Below are 7,946 nucleotides of genomic sequence, written 5' to 3' on the forward strand. Positions count from 1 at the left end.
GGAGGGGTCGCTATGAGTCAGGTTTGACTCGATGGCACATAACAACAACAACAATGGGATCGCTGGGTCAAATGGTATTTCTAATTCCAACTTTTTAAGGAATTGCCATACTGCTTTCCACAGTGGTTGTATCACTTGACAGTCCCATCAGCAGCACCCAAATCTCTCCACATCCTCACCAGCATTTGTTGTTTTCTGTCTTGCTGAACTTTCCCATTAGTGCTGGGGTGAGATGATATCTCATTGTTTAGATTTGCATCTCTCTGATGGCTAATGATCGTGAGCATTTCTTCACGTATTTGCTGGCCGCATGAATATCCTCTTTGGTGAAGTGTCCATTTATGTCTTCTGCCCCTTTTTTTTTTTTTTTTTTCCAGTTGTAATTTGGGTGAAAGTTTACAAGCAAATTCACTTTCCATAAACCGGCTCACATACACTGTTTCCTGATATTGACTACAGTTTACCACAGTGCAACAGCTCCCCTCCCACTTCTTCCCCATAGTTACCTTCTCCCTGCGTCCTTCCCTCCATGCACTCCTGTCCCCTGAGCTATGTCCCTATGCATACACAGCCCTTATATTCTCCCATGATTGTTCTCTCCGAGGAGTGTAGCTGTGTAGTGTAAATGTTCACCTCGTATTCTTCTGCCCTTTTTTTTATTGGATTGTTTGTCTTTTTGTTATTGAGGTGTTGGAGTGTTCTATAAATTCTAGAGATAAGTCCCTTGTCAGTTACGTCATTGCCGAATATTTTTTTCCCGATCTATAGGTTCTCTTTTTACTCTTTTGGAGAAATCTTTTGAAGCACATAAAAATTTAATTTTCAGAAGCTCCCATTCAACTAGTATATCTTCAATGGTTTCTGCATATTGAGTTATGCTTGACAGTCTGTTTATACTATAAATTTGTTGTTGTTATGTGCCGTCGAGTCGGCCCCGACTCATAGCGACCCCTCCTTGGGTTTCTGAGGCAGTATCACTACGGAAGTAGGATTGCCCAACCTTCCTTCCGAGGAGTGGCTGGTGGGTTTGAACCGCCAGCCGTCTGGTTAGCAGGCAAGTGTCTTAGCCACTATGCTACTATAAATTAGGGCCCCTGAATTTGTCCCTATTTTTTCTTGAGGAATTTTATAGTTTTAGATTTTACATTTAGTTTTTTACCCATCTGGAGTTAGTTTTTGTGTATGGCTTGAGATATGGATCTTGTTTTATTTTTCTGTAAATGGATATCCAATTTGCCAGCGCCATTTGTTAAAGAGACCGTTTAATGAATAAAATGAATGTCAGCCCTTAGTCAAAAAGTAGCTGACCATAGGTTGCTAGATCTATTTCTGGGTTCTCATTTCTGTTCCACTGGTCTGTGTGTCTGTCAATTGTACCAGTACTAGGCTGTTTTGACTACTGTGGCTGTATAGTAGGTTTTGAGATCCGGGAGTGTGAGCTCTTCTACTTTGTTCTTCTTCTTCAGTTGTGCTTTGCTTATTTGAAGTCTCTTTCCTTTCCATATAAAATTAGTGATTAGTTTTTCCATATCCTTAAGGAAAGTTGATGGGATCTGTATTGGGATTGCATTGAATGATTTCTTTGGGTAGTGTTGACATTTTCACAATGTTCAATCTTCCTATCCACGAGCATGGTATATTCTTCCCTTTATGTAGATCTCTTAGAGTTTCTTGCCTTGGTAATTAGTAGTTTTCTTTGTACAGGTCTTCTGTGTCCCTAGTGAGATTTATTCCCAAGTATTTTATTTTTTTGGTATCTGGTAGTGTAGTGCCTAAGGCACTTGACTGCTAACCCAAAGGCTGGTGGTTCAAACCCACCAGCCACTCCTCAGAAGGAGGGTTGGGCAATCTACTTCTGTAGTGATACTTCCTAAGAAACCCAAGGAGGGTTGCTATGAGTTGGGTCAGATTCAACGGCACATAACAACAACAGCATTGTAAATGGTATTGATTTCCTTATTTCCTTTTCAGAAATGTCTTGGCTGGTGTAGAGGAATCCAACTGATTTTTGGATATCTATCTTGTATCTTGCCACTATGCTAAATCTCTCAATTAGTTCCAGTAGTTTTTTTAACTGAGTCTCTTGGGTTTTCAATGTATAGGCATATCATCAGCAAATAGGGATAGTTTGACGTCTTCTTTACCATTTTGGATGCCTTTGATTTCCCTTTCTTACGTTATTGCCCTGGCTAGGACTTCTACTACAGTGTTGAATAGAAGTGGTGATAGAGGGCATCCCTGTCTGGTTCCTGTTCACAAGGGGAATGGTTTCAGTCTCTCTCCACTGAGAATAATGTTGGCTGTTAGTTTTGCATGTATGCCCTTTATTATGTTGAAGAATGTCCCTTGTCCCTATTTTGCTGAGAGTTTTTATCAGGAAAAGGTGTTGGATTTTATCAAATGCCTTTTCTGCATCGATTGATATGATTGTTTGGTTCTTTTCCTTTGTTTTATTTATGTGATGGATGACATTGATTGTTTTTCTAATGTTGAACCATCCTTGCATACCTGGTGTGAACCCCACTTGGTCATAATGTATGATTTTCTTGATATGTTGTTGGAGTCTATTGGCTAGGATTTTGTTGAAGATCTTTGCATCTATATTCATGAGGAATATTGGTCTACAGTTTTCCTTTTTAGAGATGCCTTTGCCTGGTTTTGATATCAAGATTATGCTTGCTTCATAAAATGCATTTGGGAGGGTTCTATCCTTTTCTGTTTTCTGAAATAGTTTGAGTCAATTCTTTGAACATTCAGTAGAATTCTCCAGTGAAACCGTCTAGATCCAGGACTTTTTTGTTGGTGGTGGTATTTTTTTTATAACCTGTTCAATTTCTTCTTTTGTTATGGGTCTGTTTAAATTTTCCACCTCAGCCTCTGTTAGTTTAGGTAAGTAGTATATTTCTAGAAATCTGTCCATTTCTTCTAGATTTTTTAATTTGTTGGAGTATAGTTATTCATAGTGTCCTGATATTATCCTTTTAATTTCTGTTGGTTCTGTTGTGGTATTGCCCAGTTAATTTCTTGTTTGTGTTATTTGTATTCTCTCCCTCTTTTCCTTTGTTAAGTTTGCCAGTGGTTTGCCAATTTTATTAATCTTTTCAAGGAACCAACTTCTAGTCTTGTCAATATTTTTCTATTGTCTTTCTATGTTCTGTTTAATTTATTTCTACTCGAATCTTTATTATTTCTTCTGGTGACTGTAGGCTTTTTTTGCTGCTCTTTTTCTAATTGTTGGAGATGTTGGGTTAAGGTGTTGATTTTGGCTTTTCTTTTCTGACGTTTGCATTTATTGCTATAAATTGGCCTCTGATCACTGCTTTTGCTGTGTCACAAAGATTTTGATATGTTGTGTTTTCATTCACATTTGATTCAAGGAAATTTTTTATTTCTTTTATCACCAAATCATTTTCAGGGAGGGTGTTATTCGGTTTCCATGTGTTTGCTTTTTTTCCATTGATCTTCCTATTGTTGATTTCAAATTTCATAGCATTATGATCTGAGAAGATGCTTTGCAGTATTTCAATGTTTTTAAATTTATTGATGCTTGCTTTGTGGCCTAAATATGGTCTATCCTGGAGAATGTTCCATGTGCTCTGAAACAGTGTGTATATTGTGCTGCTGTTGGGTGAAGTGCTCTGTAGATGTCTATAAGGTCAAGTTGGTGGATTATGTTGTTTAGTTCTTCTGTGTCTTTGTTGAGTATCTTTCCAGGTGTTCTATCTGTGATTACATGTAGTGTATTAAAGTCTCGTACTATGACTGTCGAGTCATCTCTTTGTCTTTTCAGTTCTCTTAGAGTCTGGTTTATGTATTTTGGGGCTCTTTCATTCTGATGCATAGATATGTATTATTGTTATGTCCTTTTGTTTAGTCAATCCTTATATAATGTCATTCCTCATCTATTATGGTGGTTTTTGTCTTAAAGTCAATTTGATCAGAAATTAATGTTGCCACTCCTGCTCTTTTATGGTTGCCATTTTCTTGATATATCTTTTTTCCAGCCTTTGATTTTTAGTCTAATTTTGTCTTTGTCTCTAAGGTATGTCTCTTATAGATACATATTGATGGGTTATGTTTTCTTATCCAGTCTGCAACTCTCTATCCTTTGAGTGGTGCATTAGTCCATTGACATTCAGTGTAATTATTGACAAGTATTAATTTATTGCTGTCATTCTGTTATGTGCTTTTTCGTGGTGTTGCTGATTTCTTTGTTCCATATAATTTTCTGTGCTGAGCTCATTTTGTTTAGGAATCGTGTTATCACTTCCTTTGTTGCTATTGTTTTAGTATTCACTAAATATTTGTGCTCAGTGGTTTTCTTTTTCTCTTCCTTTTCTGGAATTCCGATTACACATAGGTTATTTCTTTTGATGGTATCCCACATGAACCTTAGGCTTTCTTCTTCTTTTTTTTTTTTTTTTAATCATTTTTCTGATTGACTCCTTTCCAAAGAAGTATTGGAGTGTTTGTCTTCAGTCTCACTTCAGAATCACTTCAATTGATTCAATTCTACTCCTTTGGCTGTTCAGTGTGTTACCTATTTCTGAAAATTTAGTATTAATCTTCTGGATTTCTCTCTTTAGATTTTGTATCATTTCTAGTTTTTCATCCATTTTATTTTGTTCTTGTGTTGTCATTTGAAATTGTTGTAGGATTTTCTCTATGGTTTCCTCAATTTTGTCTGTGTTTTCCTTGATCTGTCTCTCAATCTGTTGAAGGTTGAGTATAATTCTTTTTAATTCCTTAGCAGGAAGTTCCAATGCTGCAGCTTCGTTAGGGATGTGTTCTGGGTTTGTATCCTGGTTCCTTGTTTCTCCTGCTTTATCTTGCTTCTTTGTGTGGACTGTGATGCTCTATTGTCTCTGTGACATTGTGACATTTTTATGTTTATATTTAATTGATGATTTTATGTTGGAGTGATTTCCCTAAGATTTTCATTTTCTTTCTTTTGTTTGGATGTTGTCTAAGTAAACAGGGTACTGTGCTCCTCTATTCACTAGTTGGCAGCACTTGTACACTCACCACCTGTTTCTTTTCCCATTGTCAGCCTCCTATATGTTCCTGCTGTTCTTGGCAAGCAGAGACTATTCTTAGGTCTCTGGAATCATTCTGAATAAGAATGCTGTTGCTTTAAATATCCAACATGGCCACCTCTTTCAAACATGCAAAATAGCTGAGCCCTTGGTCACTTTAAATATTTAAAATGGCCACCTCTTGTAAATATTCAAAATGGGTGCACCCTCAGTCACTGTAAGTATTCAAAATGGCCACCACTTGTAAACAGTCCAAAATGGCTGTACCCTCCCTCCATAGAGCAAAAAGTCCACAGCTTGGGTTGTCTCCCTCTTTGCTGTTTCCCATCCTAGATAACAGCCACCAGCTCAGTTGTCCATGCAGCCCTTGGTGACCAGGGCTGATCTTTAGGTCAATTCTCAGGTCCCAAGACCAATGGGAAATATTCAGGCTATTGGTGCTATCAGAGCAGCTGACAGTCTGCATCTCTGTACTCACTGTTCTCATTAAGGTTCTTCTACTAGTTGGTGCCTAATCCACTTCTGTACACTTCTTTTCAAAGCTTAGGGTTCCAGGATTTTCTTCTGTATCTGTGTTAATTGGTTTCTCTTTTCTTTGTTGAAGAGGGTCTATGTAGCTTGTCTGCCTATTCCACCATCTTACCACTAGCTGGTTTTTTTTGTTTGTTTGTTTTTTTGTAGAGCATAAGTTTTTAGTTTTTATAAACTCTAACATACCAAATTTTTTCTTTCATATGTTGTGCTTTTGGTGTTGTATCTAAAAAGTCAAACCTAAGATCACTTAGATCTTCTCCTATGTTATCATTTAGAAGTTGTATAGTTTTACGTTTTACATTTAGGTCTGTGATCCATTTTGAGTAGGGTTTTGGGAAAGATATGAGGTCTTTGTCTAGATTTTGTTTTTTTCATGTAGACGTCCAGTTGTTTCAGTACCTTTGTTGAAAAGATTATCCTTTCTCCTTGAATTGTCCTTGCTCCTTTGTCAAAGATTAAGTGCCTCTCTTTGTATAAGTCTGTTTCTGGGCTGTCTGTTCTGTTTCATTAATATGTAAGCCTATTTCTTTTGCCAACACCACACTGTCCTGATTACCATATTTTTTGCAAATAATGTGCAAGGTCTACATTTGTTTGCCAACTTGCCCTCTCCCCCACCCTCACTCCCAACTCCAGGTATTTTTGTAAGTGTGCTATGCTAATTTTTTTAGAACAACATATTTTTTAAAATTGGCATATCACTCTTAAGAATATACCTGGTAGGGGAAGGAGAGGGCAGCTTGCCATAGAACATGTATAAAAATACAGACCTATATCTTTATAGGAGCTCTTATAGCATAGTGCCTAAGGCACTTGACTGCTCACCAGAAGGCTGGTGGTTCAAACCCACCAGCCACTCCTCAGAAGGAAGGTTGGGCAATCCTACTTCCATAGTGATACTGCCTCGGAAACCCAAGGAGGGGTCGCTGTGAGTCGGGGCCGACTCGACGGCAAACAACAACAACAACAACAAATATCTTTATAGTAAATCTTGAATTTAGTTAGTATTAGTCCTCTGATTTTCTTATTTTTCTTCAGTATTGTGTTTTCTATTCTGGGTCTTTTGCCTTTCCTTGTGAACTTTAGGATGAGTTTGTCATAAAATATCTTGCTGCAATTTTGGTTGGAATTATATTGAATCTATAAATCAAATTGGGAAGACCTGACATCTTAACAATATTCAATCTTCCTATTCATGAAGATAGACTATCTCTGCATTTATTTAGGTCTTTGATTCCTTCAGAATTTATAATTTTCCTCCTATAGAGGAAATATTACACATATTTTGCTAGATTTATGCCTAAGCATTCACTTTTTTCATACTAATATAAATGGTGTGTTTTTATTTCAGATTCTAATTGTTCATTGCCCTATATAAGGAAGTTTTTGGTTTCTATGTAATGGCATCTTCTCATGAAACTTTGCTATGATCACTTATTAGTTCAATGTGTTTTTTCTTGTTGATTCTTTAGGATTTTCTAAATAGATAATCATGTCATCTGTGAATAAGGTAGTTTTATTACTTTCATCCTAATATGTATATTTTTTTGTCTTGTTGCCTTAGCTAAGACTTCTGTTAATTTTTTTTTATTGTGAGTTTGGTGGTTTTGTTTTTTTTTTTTAATTGTTAAAAATATACATAGCAAAACATACACAAATTCAACGTTTTCTACATGTACACTACATTGATTACATTTTTCGAAATATAGGACCATTCTTACCCTCCTTCACTTTCTATTCCTCCTTATACAAATAATTTCAAATACAAGAATCAGCACAAAGCTAATTCCTATGATGTAGAGGTCAAATATATCTCAGGTTTCTAAATTTTCCAAGTTGCTGTACCACTTAGTCTCTGACACCACATTCCTCCTCCATTCACAGCACTCTTTCCGCCCCTGTTTGTGTTGGACAGTTTGCTGCAATGTCTCAGACAATTCATGAATGGTGTTTATAATGAAGTGGTTTATTAAAGAAGTCACAGGGTACAACTTGGGGTCAGGATCAATAGGTTACAACTCAGGAAACATGTAGGCAATGTCTGAAAGGCTCCTGCAAAGAGGACAGCACATCCCTCCCTTGTACAGTGCAAGATAGCTATCTTAGCTCCTCTTGGTCATGTATAGAAACCTGACTGATTTTTGTTGTTAACCTCATATCCTGCCACTTTGCTAAATTCCTCTATTGTAATAGCTTTCTATTTTTTTTTTTTTTTTTTTTTTTTGATTTGAGGATGTTTTTTGTTTCCTAGACATAGTGAAGTTGTTGTCTTTAACTATTAGTGAGGGCTTTGGGCCTCGATTTCTTCATCTGTCAAGTGGGCTTAATAATAGTATCCCTCTCAAAGGGACTTTATTTTTAATGTTTTTTTTTTTT

At 36.6% G+C, this 7,946-nt stretch overlaps 1 protein-coding gene across 1 annotated transcript in view; it reads left to right on the top strand.

The window, feature by feature from the left end:
- Window positions 1-7,946, top strand: part of PRKDC (protein kinase, DNA-activated, catalytic subunit) — a 550,241-nt gene that overhangs the window by 445,404 nt on the left and 96,891 nt on the right. The gene's annotated exons all lie outside the window — the stretch shown is intronic.

Source organism: Orycteropus afer, unplaced genomic scaffold (assembly GCF_000298275.1).
Source record: "Orycteropus afer afer isolate SDZICR_OR568_19922 unplaced genomic scaffold, OryAfe1.0 scaffold00236, whole genome shotgun sequence".
In the NCBI taxonomy this organism is placed as follows: Eukaryota; Metazoa; Chordata; class Mammalia; order Tubulidentata; family Orycteropodidae; genus Orycteropus; species Orycteropus afer.